We start from the raw sequence: 24,946 nt of genomic DNA, 5'->3' as shown, positions 1-24,946 counted from the left end.
GCACAAGAAGTATTCTTGTCGCTTCATAACATTAAATTTGAACCACAGTAGTCATGTTGACTATTTTAACTGTTTTTACTACCTTTCTGGACCTTGAATGTGGTAATTACATTGCTTTCTATGGGGGGTACCCATAAAAACCTCTCGGATTTCATCAAAAATATCTTAATTTGTGTTTCCGAACATGAACGAAGGACTTACGGGTGTGGAAAGACATGAGAGTGAGTAATTAATGACACAAAAATATAATTTAAATGTTGAGACACGAAACATCCTTTTGTTTTCCACAGGAGAAAAAAAAAACTGCAAGTTTCTATTTCTTTAAATACGTCCCTTGTGTGTATTTCACTCTTCCTCTTTTTGCTCCCAAATTCATCAACAGGAAATGAATAATTCTGCATTTTTTCAATACTTTTGGACAACTGGGTTATGTATAAGCATACAAGTGAAGAAAAACATCTGAAAGACTTCATGCTGAATATAAAGGTGGTGAGGAAAAAGTTTTGAAAACAGCCGTCTTTAAATGTGCTAGTCTTGGCACGGGAAAACCAGGCCTGCACGGGTCTGGACAGCATCAATCATAAACTGCTTTGAGTTCCCTCATCATGCCTTCCCTACATACACAGCTCACAGACACAAGGGAGAGGTTTTGTTTTTGTGAGTGCGAGCGCGAGAGGGAATAAAGGACAGAAAGAACCTGAGATTGAAAAGCATAGCAGAATAAGGAAGCGATATACAAAAGTATTACCTGCGAAAGGTTAATGGTGACCATCGTTGCTTCCTGCACTTTGACATTTTGTGAAATGCGTCCATTTAGTGCTTAAAATGTTTCTAAACATCATGCAGCTACACAAAAGATCAGCTCTTGACATAAGCCAGAAGTTTTGAAGCACCACAGTTTGGTAATAGTCAAGTTACAAAGTGTAAAAAATGTCAAAATTTGAGCGTTTTTTGTTTAACAAGGAAGTGATCAAGCTTCGTAGGATCCGCCCTTTTTGTAAAAGAGCCATTTATGTAGTGCAATCATTGCTAGCATGTTTATTCAACTCCTACCACTGAAAGTTCAATTACATTGCGACTTACCAAAATGTTTTCCTGCTGAAATATTGAACAGATCCCAGACCAGGGTGGGAACAAGGGGGTGGTGTGTCTTATCCAGCAAGATATGGGCTAATTCAACAGCTCAATATCCAAGAAAATCATTAGGAAACCTGAAAAATGAAAAAGTGTCAGTATCAAGTGGCTTTAATATACTGCCAATTTACTGTAGCTTATTTGAATTTTTGAGAAGAACATGCTACAAGCAAAAAAAAAAATCTCCCAATGCATTTTTACTGTATGTTCTTTTCTGTTTCTGTGCGATTAGGATGATGCATAATGTACTGAATGTAAATAGTAATGTGAACAAAATGCAGGAATTATCCAACCTCTCAATTAATTCCTGTATGTGTACACAAACCCCTGTGCCCTGCGGTCTTCCTGTGTAAAATGACCCTCATTTGGGCTCTGTGTTTGGAGACTGCAGTAATCAATCAAACATGATTAGGTTAAATGACATAAGAAGGCGATGCTTGAGCTGGGCCGTGTGGCAACTTTCCTTCGTGCCATGGTTACCAGCCTCCTCCGTAATTAAGAATGTGTCTATTGTGCCCCAAAGCTGTGCAATTAAGACAAGCATTTAAGGAGCCGAACCTTTATAATAAATGCTTGCTCATAATGACAATGCAGCAGTAAGTCCTAGATTGCAGTGCTTTAGAACCCCAAGGATTCTGGTCGGAACCGTGGCCGTTAAAGCGCATGCTCAGACACATTGTGACGCTCATGTGGGTAATGTTTGAACCCAGCTTGCAACATCTGAATGATCTTACAAAAAATGGGAGGGAAACAGATTATAAAGTCTCTTAGCTGGGTTCATGAATGTTAATTAGCTGACAAAATGTTCAGCCACTGGAGCGACCAATTCTTTTTCTTTAATTAATGGCTAAAAATTGTATATAATAATATAATAATTATTTTCCAAAAAATAGAGGGTCACGTTTATTAATAGATAATGATTTTAAAAAATTATATCACTCACAACTTCTTACTTCTAGATGAGATGTTTTACACACTAAAAACAGAATATTTTTGTAATAAGTTTACAGCTTTAAAAAAAAATCCTTGACGATAATTTGTTTGAGAAGCAAAGCTGTTGCAAAACTCCCTCAAAGAATATACACTACTTTTCAAGATTTTTTTTTTAAAGAAATTAATACATTTATTCAACAAGGATGCATTAAAATTGATAGTAAAGACATAATGTTGCAAAAGATTCCTATTAGAGATGCAACAATATATCGGCCAATAATCGGTATCGGCTGATAAAAACAAATTTTCACACGATTGGCTATCGGCCGATACTTTAAAATCAGCCGATAGTCAGGGCCGATATATCCTGTCAATCAAAAGAGGGCAGGAAAATGCACTGAATTTGTATTTTGTGTAAAGAAAATGCTAAGAAACCAGTTTGATGTTCAATATTAATAGTAATTATATGAATTAATAACATTCAGAAAGTTTAGAAATATTTAATCTTTAGAATTTAGTTAAAGGATTAGTCAACTTTTAAATACACTTTTCCTGATAAATTTACTTACCCCCATGTCATCCAAGATGTTCATGTCTTTCTTTCGTCAGTCGAAAAGAAATTAAGGTTTTTGAGGAAAACATTCCAGGATTTTTCTCCTTACAGTGGATTTCAATGGCTACCAACAGATTGAAGGTCAAAATTACAGTTTCAGTGCAGCTTCAAGGGCATTAAACGATACCAGATGAGTAATAAGGGTCTTATCTAGCGAATCAATCGGTCATTTTTGAAAAAAATACAACCGTTTATGCTTTATAAACAAAATATCGCCTTGAACGTACTTTCTGCTTCTGCATTCTTCATAATGCTTACGCTGAATGTTCCACGCCTTCCCTATTCTACTAACGGAACGAACGCGGTGCCACTTTTGTTTTTTTCCGTAACTTGAATAGGGAAGGCGTAGGACATTCAGCGTAAGCGTTATGAAGAATGCGGAAGCGAAAAGTACGTTCAAGGCGATATTTTGTTTATAAAGCATAAACGGTTGTATTTTTTTCAAAAATGACCGATTGATTCGCTAGATAAGACCCTTATTACTCATCTGGTATCGTTTAATGCCCTTGAAGCTGCACTGAAACTGTAATTTTGACCTTCAATCTGTTGGTAGCCATTGAAATCCACTGTAAGGAGAAAAATCCTGGAATGTTTTCCTCAAAAACCTTAATTTCTTTTCGACTGACGAAAGAAAGACATGAACATCTTGGATGACATGGGGGTGAGTAAATTTATCAGGAAAAGTGTATTTAAAAGTGGACTAATCCTTTAATGTGTGTTAATATTAATTTGAGTAATGTGTTTGTTTATAACTGATACAAGTTACTCTGAAACAAGTTGATAAAATGGAGAGAATAAATTTTTTATTTGCATTTCTTTCAAAATATGATGATTAATTATTAACCATAATGAAATTATTAATTTAAAAGAAAGTATAAAAGGCAGAACACCCAAACTATCGCTATCGTTATACATGCTCCGAACCACTGATTCAAAACAAAAGATTCGTAAAACTTCGAGGCTTAATGAAACAGTATTTTGAAATCAATCATCACTAGATATTGATGAATAAAGTCGTTATTTTGTTTTTTTGGTGCACAAAAAGTATTCTCATCACTTCATAACATTAAGATTGAACCACTGTAGTCACTTGAACTGTTTAAATATGTTTTTAGTACCTTTCTAGGCATCTGAAAGTGTTAATTATCTTGCTGGCAATGGAAGATTCACTGAGCCATCAGATTTTATCAAAAATATCTTAATTTTTGTTTCAAAGATGAACAAAGGTCTTATGGGTGTGGAACAACATGAGGGTGAGTAATTAATGACAGAATTTTCATTTTTGGGTGAACCCTTTAAGAATGAAGATCACAAAAGAAAAGTTTATTAAGAATGAGAATCTAGAAGAATATTAAGATATCTTTAATACTTAAAGGCAAGCAAACTTTGGAAAAAACAATATTTTTGGCACTCAGACAGGTATGTTCTATGAAATTGTATTGATAGAAAAAACAAGATACATTTCAAGTTTCAACATTATTTGTTCTTCAGAGAAAAAGATCTGTATGCAAAGTGACCCACATTTATTTCTTTATTAATTTAGGACCACTCAAAATGTGTACAATTTACCAGTTTACTCATGGAGCCACACTGAAATCCCCATATCTCTTAAAATGAACCATATTGGTCCTTAAAAATTAAAATACCAAAAGAAAAAGTTTGTTAAGAACCAGAATATAAAAGGATATTAAGATATCTTTAATACTTCTTGAGGTACAAGCATGCAAACATCAGGTAAAAAACCTTCACCTTTGGCATATAATGCAATAAAGATGGCTAAAGTGAATCTCGGTGTAAAAATAAAATTATGATTCTGCCATCTTTCTAAAGCCATTTTTACCCCCCCTGTAATTTGGCTCCAAATCAAATGGGAAAATTGTCATATATTATATATTTTCAGTAAATTCTGTATACATCCAACATTTAATATCTTCTTCATTTATGTATTTCTTTCACCAGAAAAAAATGATCAAAATCAATTTTTTTAGCCAGGGGCCTTCGGTTGAGTTGACACGGAATTACCTTTTTCTTTTTCTTTTTTAATGTAGCTTTTATTTTTAGATTTTTATCTTTAAAAGATTTATATTTTTCCTACAGAACAAGTTTAAAAAAAAGTATAATTATAAATGTATTGGTGAAAAACAGTATAACTACAAAAAAATTTCTATTGATTTCTATGACTTTTCCAGCCATGGAAATCACAATTGTAAAACTCGCTGATATTTCCAGGCTTTCCACGGCTGTGGGAGCCCTAAGGATTTGGTTAATGAATAAAAGAAAAAGAGTTGCAGTTGGGAGGAAACTGTTTGTGTGGATAAAGGGAATGGAAGTGTCAGAATCCCCAAACACACAGTTGCCATCTTCAGAATCAGCCCTTCCGACACACACACACACACACACACACACACACACACACACACACACACACACACACACACAAATAAATAAATACATACATGCATACACAGTAAGAAGGAGCAAAAATGTGAACAGGAAAAGAAATAATGACAAGGATGAAGAGTAGAAGGAAACAACGAGGAGTGAAGTAGATACAGAAAAAGAGAGAGATGGGCCAGAGTTCAGAGAATTGAGGAGGCGAGTTGTCGTCAGTATGACTGAGTTTGTGAGTGAGACAGAGCTGTTCTCCGCGTCTGCTGCCGTGATGGAGGGTGATATAGATTAATGAGCGGGCTGAGGGTTCCCGCACACAACCGTCAGCAAAGCGACGGCCTTCATAGAGACTCAGCAGCGATGCACGGCACACAAACACCGTAAGTGACTGCAGCGCTATACAGCACAGTCTTTACAACACAGAGGCCTGGACTCCACTGCTGTTGCAATGCTGTGAAACTATAACATCAATCTTGACTGATCCGATGGGTATTACATCACATGCTAACAGGAGCTCTAAAATCTGACTGGATGAGTTGTTGTGATTGTACACCTGTGACTGCACATTAGTTGCATTCTACATTATGCAATGTTGCTTGGCAACCATAAGCGGCCTACAGTTAGGCTAATGAACTATATTATTAAGCGGAAGAAATGTTATTAGTGGTTCTACATTCTGGTGGCAAGTTTTGCACTAACAAACATCAATTATATTTTCTTCAGAAATCTTACCTATCTAGACTGAAAAAACGGTGTAGGATTTACTTAGAAAGCTTTTTTTTTTTTTACTCATAAATTGCTAGTAAATTTCACAAATAAATACAAGAAACGCAAGTAACGCATTGAATAAAATGTGAAATTTTGAACTTGAAAGACTGAAATAGTATTTTCGGTAACACTTTCAGGGTTACACATGTTACACGTTCTTACATGTTACCAAGTGCGTAGGTTTGATTTTGAAATTGGTGGGGACATCCCTGGAAGCTGAGGGTTATGGAAATGTATTAAGGATAATGTATTAAGGTCTTCATATATTAACCTTAACAATATGTTAATTCATGTGTTCTGTTATGTTACAGGTATCTAATAATAACAAGGAGGCAGTTTAACAAAGACTTAAATGTGCCCTAGATTTAAAAATTGAATTTACCTTGGCATAGTTGAATATCAAGAGTTCAGTACATGGAAATGACATACAGTGAGTCTCAAAGACCATTGTTTCCTCCTTCTTATATAAATCTCATTTGTTTAAAAGACCTCAGAAGAACAGGTGAATCTCAACATTACACCAACTGTTACATAACAGTCGGGATCATTAATATGTACGCCCCCAATATTTGCATATGCCAGCTCATGTTCAAGGCATTACACAAGGGCAGGACGTCTGGATCTGTGCACAGCTGAATCATCAGACTAGGTAAGCAAGCAAGAACAACAGCGAAAAATGGCAGATGAAGCAATAATAACTGACATGATCCATGATTACATGATATTTTTAGTGATATTTTTAAATTGTCTTTCTAAATGTTTCGTTAGCATGTTGCTAATGTACTGTTAAATGTGGTTAAACTTACCATTGATTCTTACTGTATTCACGGAGACAAGACTGTCCTTATTTTCATTTTTTAAACACTTGCAGTCTGTATATTTCATAAACACAACTTCATTCTTTATAAATCTCTCCAACAGTGTGTAATGTTAGCTTTAGCCAGAGAGCACCATCAAACTCATTCAGAATCAAATGTAAACATCCAAATAAATACCATACTTATGTGATTAGACATGCTGCATGACGAACACTTTGTAAAGATCCATTTTGAGGGTTATATTAGCTGTGTGAACTTTGTTTATGCTGTTTAAGGCAAGCGCGAGCTCCGGGGGCGGAGAGCACGAGAATTTAAAGGGGCCGCAGCCTGAATCGGCGCATATTTAATGATGCCCCAAAATAGGCAGTTAAAAAAATAAATAAAAAAAAAATATATGGGGTATTTTGAGCTGAAACTTCACAGACACATTCAGGGGACACCTTAGACTTATATTACATCTTTTAAAAAGACATTCTATGGCACCTTTAACTTTACTCCGTTCATAGTGCAATGCAATAGTCAATGTAAATGTGATACTGTCTTGTTCCTTACTATTTGAAGAAGCCAAACACATGTCTACATCTGTCATTAACAGAAATGAACTGTTGGCTTATTTGTTTCACATCAATATTGTTCAGTTTGTCCTGGTGGACATGGCAAGTCTCACTTGTTCTGAGCCATTTTCTCAGTCTCCTGTTGTGTTTTCATGTTTTATGGGGATTTTCCATAGACATAATGATTTTTATACTGTGCAAACTGTATATTCTCTTCCCTTACACTAACCCTACCCCTAAACCTACCCATTACATAAAACTTTCTGCATTTTTCATTTTCAAAAAACATCACTTAGTATGATTTATAAGCTGTTTTCCTCATGGGGACCAAAAATGTCCCCACAAGGCCAAGGATTTCAGATATTGTCATCTTACTGGGGGCATTTTGTCCTCATAATGTAGGGTTTACCAGGACGCATGCATGCACACTCTCTCGCTCACTCTCTCAAACATTCATACACTAACATTTAGGTTTGCCACTTATTCGTGATTGTCATATATTGAAAAAACTGCACTGTCCCTGAATCAGTATGTGACGTGATTGGCACCATATTTTCGTGCACAGAACTGTTGATTTCTCCCCCACTTACTGCATATAGGTTACAGAGGAGCTTTGCCACTTCGCACAACCAAATGTAGCTACGGCCTCCACTCGCCAGCTCAGAGACCCACTCAGTCATCTAACTGAGGTAATTGCTGCACAATGTATCGCTCTTTACAACATCGGACACATAACGGTAATTAATATGATTAGCCTTTTGCTTGACTATGTTATCAAACAGCTAATAATGTGTTGCTAATGTTACACAAACCATGTTCCCGTTCGATATGTCAGAGTCAGACAGCTGCCTTCTAACAATCAGTACCCTTACAAATGCTTTGAACAACTCAGGTAAAGAAAGGTATATCGTTCATCAAAACATCATAATATGTATATCATACACCCACCATATTGCTAAATCTACACAATCTTTCATATCAACAGAAAAATATACCAGAATAACCTGGCTTCTCTAGACACTCCCCTGCTAGTTCACTGTTAATGATATGCTAAAGCCTGCCAGCACGTTGACGTGATTGGTTACAAAGTAGTTTGTGATATCACAGACCAGTGATTTCAAACCGTGGGCTTGAGACTGTCTTTTTTTCACTGCAGTTTGCACATGGTTTGCATATTAAAATCACCACACAGACATATAAACAACATTAAAAACTTGTTAACATTGCTGTCTATTCGCACATAACTGATGCTGCCATTTTAAAAAGCACTAAGTAACTCAAAGGAATAGATCACCAAAAAATGAAAATGAAAGTCAGTGGGGTCTGGTGTTATTTTGGATACCACTAACTTTCATTGTATAGACAAAAACAGTTTAAACATTCTTCAGAATAATTTCTTTCATATTTCACAGAAGAAAAAAGTCAAACAGGTTTGGAGCGACATGACGGTAGGCAAATAATGATCAAATTTTCATTTTGGGGTAAAGTATCCTTAAAGGTCAATCACTACAGCGATTTTATCATGGTTAAGAAATTTTGAGGCCTATAATACCGCTTAACCGTGGTAAAATCACTAACACACACAATATTTTGTGATTTATTGCTTTAATTTATCATGTAAAAGTAAAAATGACTTCAAGGACTGTACTATATTGAAAAACAGCAGACCTGTAGGCCCTGGTTAGAGTCTCGTCTCCTGATCTGATAGACTTCAGTTGGAGTGTCAGAGCCGGTTAGTGAAATCCTTTGGATCAGATCAATATCGCGCTGGTTAAGAGAAGGGAGAGGCTCTTAGTGGCTGTCATTTTCAGGCCTGTGGGTTGTGTGTTTGTCAGTGTCAAATCAGCAGCTCTGCTATATCTGCCCCTACAGGGCCGAACACAGTCACAGCAAAAAGATCTTAAAAACAGCATTGGACAATGTAACTTTTAAAACTAAAGTGTAAATTGTGTTATTGATTAGAAAAAGAACATGTTTACGTTACATTGATACCTGTTATGGAATACACATAAAGTTACTTTTTAAAGTTATAGCTGACTGAGACTCCAGAGTGGAAACACTAAGCTTGGCTTGTAGCCATTATTCATTTTAAAATGCTATTCATTGCTGTGGACAAGCACCCAACATAGCTAGTATACAATAACAAAGGCTATATAATAAAAAACATGCATTTACCCATTTTTATTGCAGCACTACTGCATTTACAATTATATTTAAACAGACATCACAATCATGCAAAACAATACATCATGTACCTGTCTCACATTTTTGACAAAATGTTTTCCCAAAAATCTCAGGTGAGATGAAAAAAAGCTACGTCATTGATAAGTATGATACATGTACTCTAGCTTAAAGGGTTAGCTTACCCAAAAATGAAATTTCTGTCATTAATTACTCACCCTCATGTCGTTCCAAACCTGTAAGACCTTCGTTCATCTTCGGAACACAAATTACAGTAAGATATTTTTGATGATATCCAAGAGTTTCTGACCTCCCTACAGCAATTTCAAACAAATTTTGTCATTCTCCTACGTTGTTCACATTGTAAACAGTGCAGTGCTTCTGGGTTCTAAGTTAGAACGCAGCTCAGTATTGACCGACGCTGTACACGTGAGCAGCACGACGCGTGAGTGTGATGCTGACACAGAAGCCGGCCAAAAATGAGTCGCGTTCGGGCGTAGAACTCGGAAGTGCTGCACTGTGTTTACAACGTGAACAGCATACGAGTGTGACAGGGAAGAGAAGAAATTGTTGAATAAAGTCATTATTTTTGCTTTGTTTTTGAGCACAAAAAGTATTCTTGTCGCTTCATAACATTAAGTTTGAACCACTGTAGTCACATGAACTATTTTAACAATGTCTTTACTACCTTTCTGGGCCTTGAAATTTGTTATGACATTGCTGTGGAAATCAGAAACCTCTCGGATTTGAAAATTAAACTTAGTAACCTCAAACTTTTGAGAGGTAGTGTATATTTAGTGAGTGTGTTACTTTGCCTGTTACTTGGAAAATCAATAAACAAAAAATGATAATCAGAAAAAAAAAAACACATTTTCTGTACTTCCTGTAAGTCATGAGAGCAAACAGATGAAATATGAATGGCACTTTCATTTCAAAATGATATCTTGTATCTAACAAAGATAAAGTTTAATAACATCTAATAATAGTTCATTTTATGTGTTACTCCATAAAAAATAACCAATGTCTTCTATGTATGATGGCAACATTCAAGATTATTGCCCTGTATGTGGTCCGTCGCCAGACCGCTCTCAACCGTTTTGTGTTTACAAGCTCTTTTGATGATTAGCGCCTCTGTTTACAGTGCTCGCGTTTTATGTGTGCTGTCTCGTAAAACAACATGAGTGGCTGAAGCCCTGGCTCATTTATTAACACGTCCCCAATGACAACAGTCGCCCATGTCACATTCGCTTCAGCTGAAACAACTCCCATTTCTGCTTTTAATTAGCGTATAGCATGCTATACGGGCCCTGCTAATGTTTAGAGCATGGGTGAACATGGTCGTGCTTAAGAAAGCATTTACCAGGGCTCATCATCGTTATTGCGCATTGATAATTAATGTATAATGAATTTAAAAATTACCCCCATGGTTATGAACGCTGTTGTACGGGGGCGGGTGCAAAAACAGTTTGATCAATGTCTTATTTTATGTAAACATATTAAATTTTGCTCTACTGTTAACTAAGGTAATATGAAAAGAATATTGAGAGGCCACAGTGACAGTGTTTGCCGTGGGCGCAACAAGATTTTTTCAGCTTAGAGCTGGAGAGGTCATAAAATCCACCATGCGAGAGGACAAACGTGATTTTGACTTGTCTTACTGTTGGATTAAAGAGCAAAACAGTCATTCGACAAAACGGGTGCCATTTGTTTCCCTCATAAACGTGTGTAAAAAAAATAAATAAAAAGACTTGGTAAATGATCAGTAATGTATAGCTGATGCAAATTTTTGTCCTTTTTTTTTTTGCCAAAAATCTATTGTATTTTTTTATTCTATTGTAAACTTCCTCGATGCTGTATCAAATGTATGTTTGGATATAATATTTTTATATACTTTTATATTTAATTTTTTATTATTTCTATATATTTTAAAAATATAATTATAAAATGATCATAGTTATAGCCCAGCATATATAAATATTTATTAATAGAGCTAGAGATGCAATTTATTAACACTTAAAAACATTATTTGTCTAATAGAATGTTTGAGATCGTACCAAAAATGTCTTTATCAAACTGGAAAAGCGCCTGTTTCGCAGAATGACCCAGAAGACATAATTGCTCTCAGTCTCGCTCTGATGGAAGAACTCATGAAAAGACAATTGTCATCACTATTTTATCTTGAAAAAAAGCTGAGCCATCAGTAATATTGAAGATCCTGAATTAATATGATATTCCTCTCACCCCCAATCATATTTTCCCCACCTATCATTTCAGTGTTCCAAGTCCATTTCCCGGAGTCTGGGAGTCGAGTCTTTCATCCCAGGTGGAGGTTTAATTCACGAAGAGATGAGAAATATTAAAACGGAGCGGGCGTCTTCCTGTCAGTCAGCCCTCTGCTTCGCCTAGCCCGAGAGCTCCGTGCTGAGGCACTGACGGGAGGCAGTCCATTTGATCTGCGGCTTTCAAAGGAAGAGAGCAAAGAGTGGCCATCAGAAATCATTTATCTCTCCACAGGAGACTCACGGATTCTGTGACAGCCACCAATCATATGCGGCTTAATTCAATATCTGCTCTGTTAATCTTTTTCTTTGCAATATCGCTCCGATCCCTTGGATGAGCTTTTGTCTGCATGAGCAAAAACTTTGAAAACAGCAATAGAAGTTCGTGTCAGAGAGCTGGTGGATGTTGATATATGCCTTTGACATACAGGCCCGTTCTGTGTGGTTCAGTGCGTTTTAAGGGCAGAGGTCAGAGTCTCCTATTGTCAGCAATAATGGCTCAGAAAACTGTGAAAAATCAGATTGCAAATTAAAAAAAAAATGACTCTAGGTTTGTGGTTAAGTTGAGCAGTTAGCCCCTGCTGGTAGATGCCAGAACTACACCATCATTAAAACAGAAGGCTCTCCATTGATGGCCGAACATTTCTGGTCTCTGTTGCACATATCAATTTCAATTGAAAACCAAAGCAAAATCGATGTCAGTGTGAACACCCCTCTTGTATTGCTACAACATGCTTCCAAGAAAATACTGTACAATCAAGTTCAAATAGTCAATGTTACTGAATACAGATCTTATACTATTTCTTAACCAGGCACAATGCGATACGTTTTATCAGCAAGTTTTTACAGTCTCGCTAATTATTAGTTGTTAGGAACTTTTTCTGTTTAGAAAAAAAAAAATAGTAACAGAATAGAATCGACAATACCTTTTAAATTCCAATTCAGTACCTAAATTTGAATTGAATTTGAATTGAGGTAGATGGGTGCAGAATAACAATTTAAATTTGAATATAAGAAAGTAGAATTAAAATAGATTGAAATGAATATGGCTAAGCTTAAACTAGAAAAGCAAAATTTGTCAAGACAAATGCTGAATGTTGGCTTGACAAAGCCTTGTTTGTTTTTTGTTTTTTTTTCACTTAAAGTTTATAGGCCTCATAGATGAAAACCTTCCATTTAGAAATTTGTATTTAGATATTTCATCATATTTAATAAATTAAACATGCTTTGAATTGTATTTAAATAAACTCCTCTTCCTGTCATTCAAATTCAAATACAAATTCAACTTCCTGTCTGACATGACCACTTTAAAGTCACCATGAAATTGGCTATTCCTGTTTTTTTTTTTTTATGTAATAACGGAATATTGCAGTATTTATTATAAATGCTAAGTTGAATAATTCGTTTTCTTATCTAAAGCATCAAAGTTCCAGTTGTGAAGGCAGTCTATGGAGGGACAGAATGTTCTCAGATTTCATCAAAAATATCTTCATTTGTGTTCCAAAGAAGAATGAAGGTCTTACGGGTGTGTAACGACATAAGGGTGAGTAACTAATGACAGAATTTTCATTTTGGGGTCAACTAACCCTTTAATCAAAATAGGCTTCCCCTACTCTGATGACGTGTTTACTTGCGTGAGGGCGGGACAGCCTGTCACTCACATGAAATCACAGCAATCCAACCATCCAATCAATTCCTGATGGACAATATCAAGTCCCGCCCTACATTTTTTCTTTTTCGAAAACATATTTCACAATAGGAAAGAAAAGCTGTCGCAACCTCCACTTCATGTCGACTTTAATTACAAAAAGAAAGCAAATTCTTCCATTCTGAATTTGATACACTGTTAATTTATCATAAAATAACACATACATCAATAAGGGTAAATTATTAAAGAGCCCATTTATGATGACAGTACACGACAAAGCCAATTTATTGCTATCCCGCCAAAAAAAAAATCCACACGTGGCAGAAACCAGAAATAAAGTTAACAAAAAGAAATCTTCTCAATACACAACCCAACGTGAAACAAAACAGACATCATAATAGTTACCTTAGCGAGGGCTGCCTTGTCTCATTACTGCGTTACAAACAGTGACATCTCTATCAAGCCTTCTTCCATTTCCACTTGACTGCCTGGGAGGAAGAAGGAGCTCGGCTCCAACATCAGCAATTAAAGGCTGATCACCAAATCACCTTGGTTTCCATTCAGGAGGGCTTAATTAGCTCACTGTACTGTTTTCTCCTTCCTCACAAAGAATCAACACGCTGCCCGCCTCAAGTGTGGTTTTTGACTCCGCTTAAGAGCCGCCATATTGCTGGAGTGTTAGATGTCGCTAATTGCTGGCCATGAAAAGCTAGCAAGCCTAAGAGGCTTCATAAAAGGAATTATAAATGCAATGACACACACACATCGTTCTACAGGAAGCGAGTCTATATTAATTGTCTTCAGAAGCTCTATATACAGATGTCTCATTTTATAGAGACATAACAGCAGAGAGAAAGAGTTCTTCTGCCAGGCTATATGCTGGATGACCTGTGCTTTGCAGGAGGAGGGATTGTCTCAGGGGATCTAATGTTGTAGTTTAGCCTGCTGAGAGACAGGCTACAGACCTGAATCATAGTCGTGCTCTGGGTTGCAATTATAGGAGAAGAAGAGAGGAACAGAGAAAAATGAAGGTGGCTTCGAGCATAGCTGCTATTAGAGTGGCCCAGCGGACCGGCAGATAACACATACAGACACATACACACACATACAAATCTAAACACACCAATGCAAACCCTCCCCGGAACACACACACGCATAGACACAAACAAACACACAACTGTTGGCCCTAGGCATGTATTGTATTGTATTCTCCTTCTCTATGATAAATGAAGCCGAGGCAATTCATAAGAAACCAAAGAATAAACGATCACTCTCTCTTATCACCTTGCCAGCCACAATAAAGCTTCCCAGCCCAACTATAGTTCAAACGGATGAAAGCAGAATTAGTTTTGTTTTCGCTACGCTCATCACGGGCTGTTGTTTGGGTCTGCAAGCTGGCAGAAAGTTGTGCAACAGAGCGCAACTACCCATGACAAGAATGTTACTTTTAAAAGTAACTGAAGTGAAAACATTATTGGATTACTTCTGTTCACTATGCATCATTACGCTTTAATTGAAGTAACACTTTCATTTAAGTACTTAAATGAAAAAATAAATAAATAAATAATATAAAATGTAAATTACAATTTTATTATTAATAATACTTTTTTTAATAATATAATCATTTTCAAGAATAGAATTTAAATCAATAATAATTATTATTATTTTAAAATAATTATTTTTTCATTTTATTATAATATATAATTTACATTTTATATAATATATTATTCATTATTTATTATATTTTCATTTTATTATTATATATTATTATTATTATTATTATATTAAAATTCTGTCATTAATTACTCACCCTCATGTTGTTACACACCTGTAAGACCTTCGTTCATCTTCAGAACACAAATTAAGATATTATTAATAAAATCTGATGGCTCAGTGAGGCTTCCATTGCCAGCAAGACAATTAACACTTTCAGATGCCCAAAAAGCTACTAAAGACATTTAAAACAGTTTATGTGACTAGTGGTTCAACCTTAATGTTATGAAGCAATATACAGAATACTTTTTGTGAGCCAAAAAACCCCCCAAAATAACGACTTTATTCAACAACATCTAGTGATGGGCGATTTCAAAACACTGCTTCATGAAGCTTCGAAGGTAGCTTTACGAATCTTTTGTTTCAAATCAGTGGTTCGGAAGGTGAAAGTCATGTGATTTCAGTAAACGAGGCTTCATTACATCATAAGTGTTTCGGAATTTAAATGGTTCACCACTGGGGGGCGTGACACGCTCCGAACCACTGATTCGAAACAAAAGATTTGTAAAGCTTCGAAGCTTCATGAAACAGTGTTTTGAAATCGCCCATCACTAGATATTGTTGAATAAAGTCGTTATTTTGGGGGTTTTTTTGGCTCACAAAAAGTATTCTGTATATTGCTTCATAACATTAAGGTTGAACCACTAGTCACATAAACTGTTTTAAATGTCTTTAGTAGCTTTTTGGGCATCTGAAAGTGTTAATTGTCTTGCTGGCAATGGAAGCCTCACTGAGCCATCAGATTTTCATCAAAAATATTTGAATCTGTTTCCGTAAATGAACGAAGGTCTTACGGGTGTGGAACGACATGAGGGTGATTCATTAAAGACAGAATTTTCATTTTTGGATGAACTAACCCTTTAATAATAATTATTATTATAATTATTATTACTGTATATTATGCTAGGAGGATAAAAGAGATTTTAACATTTAAAAAATTACACCATCTTTGTATGACAAGCAATACTGTATTGATTCCAAAATTTCGTCTTAAAAAATGCTGAGATGCTGCCATGAGTAAACAATTCTGGAAATAATTTAAGAAGAGTCTGGAAATGCTTAAAATGTGAAAATACTGTAGCTGCTAAGGTCCCGACGGCCCAATATTCAACACATTTATAAGTCGTCATGTTGCATTTCAAGACGCTGCTTTAACAAAATTCCCCCAAAATTCTTTCAGTGTCTATCTTTTAACCTTGTCATAAAATTTTTTTGCCAATGTCAATCTAAACTATAGTTTAACAGAACTTCTGCCCTCCGGCCCAAAAACTATCATTTGAATCTATGTGTTTCCATTAACTATCAGTTAGTAGGAGCACACTTGTGTCTTCATTAAGGTTCAGTAGTTACTAGGCTCATTGTTAAAGTTAACAGGCTCCCCTGACGCGACTGCCTTATAAACAGGTGCTCCCTCAGGCCTGCTTAAAATCGGAGAATGATAATGGCTTTGAGAACTGGGAGACGTAATTGAAGCAAGTTTATCCCATAAGAATTAAGGGAACCATATCCAAAATAACTCTGTTCCTGAAGGACACACAAACACAGTGGGGAGAAGAAAAATATCCAGTGCGACACTATTATGATTAACTGAAGCAAAACGGCACAATCACAGCTGAGCATTCGCTGACTACGTGAAATAAACTCAGTGCCATGACAATGAAATTGTCTATTCACAGACAAAAGTAGCATTTAAAAAAATGTACTTTATTCTGAAGCAATATTCTCTTAAATCAGCATATGTGTGAGTCATTCATTCAACTGATTTGTTCAAGCAGCTGATTCATTCAAGAATAAAGCAAGTGACTGTCTTTATGAATGGGTCATTGAATCATTGACTGACCAGATTCATTCAAAATGACTGAATGATTCAGTAACAAAATGGTAACAAATGATTTAGTAACAAAACTAAATCAAACCAAAAAATATATATATATTTTCATTGGCAGTCAATATTATGTCTAAGTGAAAAGAGCCAAGGCTAAGTATGGTAACCCATACTCTGAATTTGTCCTCTGCATATAACCCATCCAAGTTAGTGCACACACATAAGAAGCAGTGAGTAGTGAACACACACACAATGTAAACCATGAACACACACAAACATCCGGAGCAGTGAGCAGCCATTTTTCTGTGGCGCCCAGGCAACGATTGGGGGTAATGACCTCAGTCATTTCCTGCCAGTATTGAGAACCGAACCCGCAACCTTTGGGTTAGTGATCTGACTCTCTAACCATTAGGCCACGACTGCCCCTTATATTAATTACTTAATATAAACTACTTGTCTTTGCATAAAATTAAATTTCACATTTGCAATCGTGCTGATATTCAGGAAAACAGCACTTGTGTGATGTTGCTTAACTATACCATATTTTATAAATTAAAAAAATACAGCAGTATGTTTTGATTAACTTCTGTGAGATTTTGTTTGTTGTTGTCGTTGTTGTTTTGTGTGTGTGTGTGTGTGTGTGTGTGTGCGCTGTTGCGCTCATTTGTTTTCATTTCTCCATTGTGATTTTATTAATATATATGTATGCACATATTTTTCGACATCAAAGACGCGGATGTTAAGGTTATGTTATGTGTCAATTAACAATAATAATTTACAATTACAATACACATAATGTAATTTTTGGAAACATTGGGCTGTCAATTAATAAACATGAACTTGTTGACCAACAATTTTTTTTTTTTTTTTTAATGGTAACAAATCACGAGTACTCAAGTAACTCTGGTATTGTTTTACAAGTAACCGACTAGGAGAAACCAGTAGTTGTGCAACCCCTACTATATACACTTATAAGCCAAAACATTATGACTAATCACAGGTGAAGATTATATTGTTGATCATCTACTAAATGGTAAGCAAACAATCTGAGTGACTGACAACAGTCAAATTGTTATGACAAGGAAGCTGGTTCAGAGTATCTCTGAAATGACAAGGCTTTTGGTTCGCTCCAGCAGTGGTGAGAATTTACCAACGGTGATCCGAAGAGGGACAAATCACCCATGAACCCATGTTGGGCTCATCGATGCATGAGGGAAATGAAGGCTATCCTGTCTGGTCCGAGCCAACAGAAGATCTACTGTGGCACAAGTCACACAAACTTGGCAATGTTCTGCTGGGAAACCGTGGGTCTGGCCATTCATGTGAATGTAATTTGACACGTGCCAAATATTGTTGGAGACGAGGTACACCCCTTCATGACAATGGTGTTCCCTGGTGGAAGTGGCCTCTTTCAGCAGGATAATGTACTCTGCCACACTGCACACATTGTTCAGGAATGGTTTGAGGAACATGATGAAGAGTTCAAGGTGTTGCCTTGTCCTCCAAATTCCCCAGATCTCAATCCAATTGAGCATCTGTGGGATGTGCTGGACCAACAAATTCAATTTACGGCAGCACCACGTCGCAACCTACAGGACTTAAAGGATCTGCTGCTAACATCAGATATCACAGGACACCTTCAGTGGTCTTAGTAGAGTCAGTGCCTCGGCGGTCAGTGCTGTTTTGACAGCACGTGGAGCACCAACAGCATAGTAGGCAGGTGGTCATAATGTTTTGGTGTATAAATATGTTTATTAAAAAAAAAAAAAAGTTTTCTTAAGTGGTAGGGTTTATTTTAGACTTAGATTATAGTATTTATGATTAACTTCATATAAAAACAAGAGATGTCTATGGAAAGACCTCATTTAGATAGCTAAGTAAAAGTGTTTGCAATTACAAGAACACTTTATGAGTCTCCAGTTCTTGCAATGAGTATTATTCACTCCGTAAATAACATAATTGTCATTTTTTATAAACTGAGATTGTAAAAGTCGCTGTATGTCAGTTGCATATCAGGGTGAAGTCACTAAAAATATTAATTGGTTTAGCTAAGTTCCCAAGCCATGACTGGTCTTTAGGCATGCAGTGAAGATTAGTTACTGTCTTTTTAACTGATGACAGAAAAAGAAACAAAAATTACATTTGAAACGCTTTTGAATTTGCCTTCCTCTTTTCTTTGTTTGGATGGAATTGCAGGCGCTAATTAGAGTTGAAAAAGTGTGTTTCTGAGTTTGAAAAATCAGTGAAGTGAGGAGAGGAAGACACAAGGAGGCCATTTGCATTTCTCTCTGCCTCACCAGCATGTCACAACAAGGTCAGCAGTGGGCTCTGTCACTAAGCCGGTGATTAAAACATTCTAAACAAACGTTTTTTTGTTTTTAGCAAACTTTTCTAAAAAGGGATAAAATGACTCCTTGCATATTCTTTTCCCAGAACTTAACTAAAATGTCCATTCGCCCCTGAGTAAATGGTTCTAAATGAGTCGACTTTAGCAACTAGCTTGAAATTACACAGTATGGGTACACAGTTCATAAACATTCAATGAAGAAAAGAGTGTTAATTATCCATGCAAAATTCATGCATATTTAAACACAAGCACCATAAGCCTGCACAAAATATCAAAGGAATGAAAGAAAATGAGGAGGAATTAAGACGGGAGAGAGAAAAAGGAGACACTGTAATAAATTAAAAAAGTCACTTCAGCAGAAAGTGCAGGGAAAAAACTTCACCGCAAGTGTCAATATTATAAAAATTATCACTAGTTTTCTGAAAATCTTTAGACTGACGAGAACATTTCGGGTCACAGGAAACCCCTTGTTTGTACAATCAAAACAATATTATTCTGGCTCGGCTGATTTAATTGCTGATTGGTCTGTTTAAATGAGATTAAAATGAATGCAAGCAGATTAATGAGAATGCTGGTCACATGATCAGGCTGTCTGGTGCCCATGTAAAATTTCCCCACATGGATATAGCCTAACCAGCTGGGGCCCCACACAGCCTTGGGCTAACAAAATGTTAATTGGGCTTCAAATATGCTATTTTATTTGCCACGATCTGTATATATCATTTACCATCAGTGGAGAAACAAAAGCCTCTTTGACCCAAGCGTTCGGGCCAGCCGATTGGATAAGACCACTGCTGTTTTCACAGTTTCCTTTGACATAATTTTTATTCATTCATTCACAAGCCACTTGACACATCAATTAGAGACAATAATCACATAATAATCTTAATGATTTTAAAATTAAAATGCCGCCCGCCTTGGTATGAAAAACAGCACAGGAAGTGGCATGGCCATTGAAGTGTGTTCAAAAAACACAAATTTACATCTAAACGTGAGCTCAGAGACCCAGTGAAGCAGAATTGCAAAGCAATTAAATAATACCCAGCGTTCAGTAAATATGGATAAAAACTGCACATAACAGTAGTTGACACTCTAAAATGTATCACAACCATTTTGACAGGGGGAAAAAAAAACATTTTTATTTTGTATTTGACATCTAATATTTTTTTTATTTTATTTCTATGCATAGTAATAGAAAAAGGCTTACATGCCTGATATTCTGAATGTACATTTAAATGCATTAACTTTCTTCTATTGTTCCCACACAATGGAGCCTGTTCAAAGAATGGTACAAAAATAAAAAATAAAATTCAAGTGTTTTTTAAATGGTTTGATTATTATTGTTTTACGGATATTTTTTAATTTAAAAGGTAATAAAATGACTAAATTTTATTAAAAAATATGCTTTGATGTTTATATTTATTACAGTATTTAAATGATCAAATAGTGGAATTTCTAAGCTTTTCATGACTGTATACATACTGGTTAAAATACATTATTTTTCAAATATATTTGTGTACTGAAATGTGTTGTGAATTCAAAACTTTAATTACTGTATTGAAAAATAGTGCTGAAATTTTGCAACCCTAAATGTTTTTCAACATTATACCCTATTTTGCCTAAACTAATAACAAATGGCTTCCAAAAGTCATGTTTAATGGTGAAAAAAAAAGAAAGAAGAATACATTATGAATATCAATGTCTGGGTCTCTGAGGGTAAAAAAAAAAAAAAAAACCCTGCCACAGTGGCTTCATTCCCAATAAAAATGATCAGCTCCATTCTTTTAACACTAAAATACTAACGTTTGGCATTTGAATGGGCCGAACAGGTTTTAAGTCTCGAGGCAGGAGCGCTCTGAAGACGCAGCGCAGATAAATGTGTCTGATATTAGTAATCCAACGTTTCAGAGAGGGATTGATCTGTCTGTGCTCCAGGACCTGCCGGACCTCGCTCTAAACTTAAGCTCAATTGTACTGGAGCAAAAATATTGTGTGACGTCCATCAAGCTGACAGTAATGCACCGAAATGGCCCATAAACAGCTCCAACTTTCCATCTCCCTACGACAACCTATGGGGATTATTGCTGTACATTAAGACTTAAAAATGCGTGGCGAATTCCATTAATCCATCTCATTGCATAAAATTTCCATTTGATTTCCAATGTGGAATTTTAGATGAACAGGAGAGAGCCGAGAAACCCTCATTACTTCATATTCAATCAATCAGTCAGCTGCAAAAGCATCACAGCAAGCGTCTGGGCACACAGTGAGGGGCTTCAGTCTGATTATGGAGATGGACGTCGGATCATTAGAACAATGGCTGCGTGCGTGTTTGTCCGTGGTCATTCCTGAGGATGTCATCGCTTCATTATTATTGACATGCTGCATTACTTAGCAACTACGAGTGTCCCTCTGACAGGCGTAATGCTCATAAACTATGCCTGAGTGGACCACCCCAAGATCAGAAAAATGTTAGCGGGTGTAAACATTGACATCGGCTGGCTTTTTAATTCTGAGTGCATGCACGTGTGTGTGTGTGCGTGTGCGTGTGCACGTGCGCTCCATTGTGCAGCCAGATGAATCCCGGACCACCATATCATGCTAGATGATGCCCATTTAAATCTATTTTCCAGCTAGCCATTCGGAAATTGAATTTGAAAGTTGTAAATGTGGCAATTTGCTAAATATCCCGAAATGATCTATCAACAAAGAACTGAGACGCTATAAAGTGCTAGAAGGTGATAATGGATAGCAGAGGGCAAAACGGCATCCGCGTGGGCTACGATGCACCTTGCCGCGTCTCCTCTTGATTTTTGTCATCAAGCCCTTTCTTTATCAGCGGTTTCAAATGCGATTGTCACACTAGAGGGATCTCAGGAAGAGGAAGTGCCACACCGGTCAAAGTTTTTCAATTTCACTGCCAATTTCCTGCGTAATTACAGCTGCTTTTGATGGTCTTTTAACGGCACGGACCTGATTCTGCCTCTCAGCGGTGGGCTATGGGATGATCACACATACACACACATTGCCATCAACTCCTGCGGTGGCCCCCCAGGTGGGGGTCAATGAGCTAGTGCTAATGTTGCACTGCATAGAGGTGGCAGGCAAGATGGCCGCTGGGATATGCTAACTGAGATGGGCAGACACTGATTGTCCTGTGCTTCGAATGCTCTAAAACAGCATTTCCCAACCTTTTTTGGCTTATGTACCCCCACGGGCCCATCAGTAAGACTCAAGTACCCTTTTCATCGGTAATACTTTTAGTTATGAACAGAATCCACATTACCAGATTACAGAGAACACGAGAATCCACCTATTTCATAAGTCTGTTGAATTACATTTAAAATATACTTTGATATGAATATTTATTACAGTATTTAAATGGACTTTTTATGACTGTTTCCTTACTGGTTGAAATACATTATTTTTCAAATACATTTGAAGTTGTGAATTCAATCAAATAATGATATACTATGAAACAGTGTGTTGCATAATAATATAATAAATTTTTTTAATAATAATTTATATAATTTTTGTAATTTAGGCTAGAAATTTTCTGAAACCATAATAATATTTTAATTTTTTTATAATAATTTATATAATTTTCTGGCTAGAAAATAACTTTTTTCATAGATAAAATAATAAATAAGATTTATTTTTAAAACATTAAAAAAATATAAAAAATGCGCTGATATTAAATTGTTCTGCTGATACCGATAGCCGATTATTCAGAATGAGATTGGCTGATATTGATAGTTTGATTTTTCTTAAGAAAAAAAAAAATTCTCCCAAAAAAATGCTGCAAACTATATAGGGAACTCTCTTATTTAGTACACTATAATATTAGCGGTTACAATTAACAACAGATCTTTAGGGTTGCAAAGGGGCGGAAAGTTTCCGGTAAACTTCCGGAAACTTTCCACGGGAACTTAACATGGGGAATTTTGGAAATATTCCAATTTGGAAACTTAGGAATTTACAGGAATTTATGAGATTTTATGGGAATTAATTGGAAATTTATATAAATGTATAATATTTATATAAAATGTATCACATAAATATAAACATTTTGTTTGGTCATTACATGAAATAACAGTTATTCATTTTTCGCATTCAATTAATTTTAATTTAGTAAATATGTAAATTAAATATATTTTTATTGCAGCAATTATGTTATTTATTTCAGTGTCACATAATCCTTTAGAAATCATTCTAATATGCTGATTTGATACTCAGTTATTATCAATGTTGGAAACAGTTGTGCTGCTTAATATTTTTTTGGAACCTGTAATACTTTTTTCAGGATTCATTGATGAATAAAAAGTTAAAAAGAACAGCATTTATTCAAAATAGAAATCTTTTCTAACAATATCATTTTAATATCACTTTTTATTAATTTCGCACATAGTTGCTCAATAAAAGTATTAACTTCTTTCAAAAAAGAAAGAAAAAAAATTACTGACCCCACAATTTTAAACGGTAGTGCATATTGTTACAAAATATTTCTATTTTCAATAAATGCTGTTCTTTAAATTTGTATTCATCAAAGATTCCTGAAAAAAAGGTATCACAGGTTATATAAAATATTAAGCAGCACAACTGTTTCCAACATTGATAATGTTGTATCAAATCAGCATATTAGAATGACTTCTGAAGGATCATGTGACACTGAAGACTGGAGAAATTATGCTGAAAATCCAGCTTTGCATCACAGAAATAAATTATATTTTAATGCATATTAAAATAGAAAACCATTATTTTAAATTTGTAGTTATATTTCACAATATTACAGTTTTTTCTGTATTTTTGGATTGGGGGAATGAACAGTGTATGTAGGGGGTGTGGCCTCAATAGCCCTGCAGTAAGTGGTGTGCTGTGTGAATGTGACTGAGGAATGTGCAGGGGAAAAATTCAACTGAAATTGCATTAAATCTGGTTGTTTTATCCAAAATTATGCTGTAAGATGTTTTTTTTTTTTTCAACTACATTTAAGTACCCTGTTATAGGCTAACTGCAATTTTGCAAATTCCCTGTTTATTCCCATTAATTCACGTTTATTCCCATATATTCCCATTAATTCCCATATATTCCCATTAATTCCCATATGTTCCCATTAATTCCCATGGAAAGTTTCCAGCTATGAAAACTCTGCAACTCTAATTATATTCAGCTGCTATTTATTTTAAGATATAATGATTACACTCAAATAAAAACGGAAATGTTTGTATAAAACTTAGTTGTACATAAAGCAGTTTTCATAAACACTTAATTGTCTTCATGGCAAATTTATCCAAACATATAATAAACAGTAAAAAAGCTCCTCTCTAGTGCTTTTTTTATTATTCTTATTATGGCTGACTAAGGAACTGTGAACACTTGGAAAACATTCCTGAGGTAAATGTGACGTCATTGTTCTCAAGCTGATTGTCTTTCCGCGGTTGAAACACAGATTAAGTGATTACATGAGACATGATACATTCCGGTAAGTTGTAGGCTACTGTATCATTCAACAAACCTTTTGATGTTCATGCATGTTTTTTGAGATATACCTTGTATTAATGTGGAAGAAAAGACTCTCGCTCCGCACTGCCGCTTTGATCTGAGGCGCTAAAACGAATCTCTCACGTCACATATTGTTTGAATTTCATGACAAAATGGACAGAATTTGAAAACTTAGACTTT

At 35.7% G+C, this 24,946-nt stretch overlaps 1 protein-coding gene across 8 annotated transcripts in view; it reads right to left on the bottom strand.

Moving 5' to 3' along the window:
- tshz1 (teashirt zinc finger homeobox 1) overlaps positions 1–24,946 on the bottom strand; it is a 324,830-nt gene that overhangs the window by 161,351 nt on the left and 138,533 nt on the right. For 4 of the 8 annotated variants that reach the window (XM_048202353.1, XM_048202349.1, XM_048202356.1 and 1 more), the window contains 2 exons: positions 11,655–11,851; positions 1,084–1,211 (listed from right to left, as the gene is read on the bottom strand). The gene's annotated coding sequence lies outside the window, so the exon portion shown is untranslated. The remainder of the gene's footprint in view (positions 1–1,083; positions 1,212–11,654; positions 11,852–24,946) is intronic. The other 4 variants (XM_048202351.1, XM_048202352.1, XM_048202354.1 and 1 more) reach the window with 1 other exon arrangement.

Source organism: Megalobrama amblycephala, linkage group LG9, assembly GCF_018812025.1.
Source record: "Megalobrama amblycephala isolate DHTTF-2021 linkage group LG9, ASM1881202v1, whole genome shotgun sequence".
Classification (NCBI taxonomy): Eukaryota; Metazoa; Chordata; class Actinopteri; order Cypriniformes; family Xenocyprididae; genus Megalobrama; species Megalobrama amblycephala.
The sequence above is the reverse complement of the archived record's forward strand: the minus strand, read 5'-3'. Positions and strand labels throughout refer to the sequence as shown.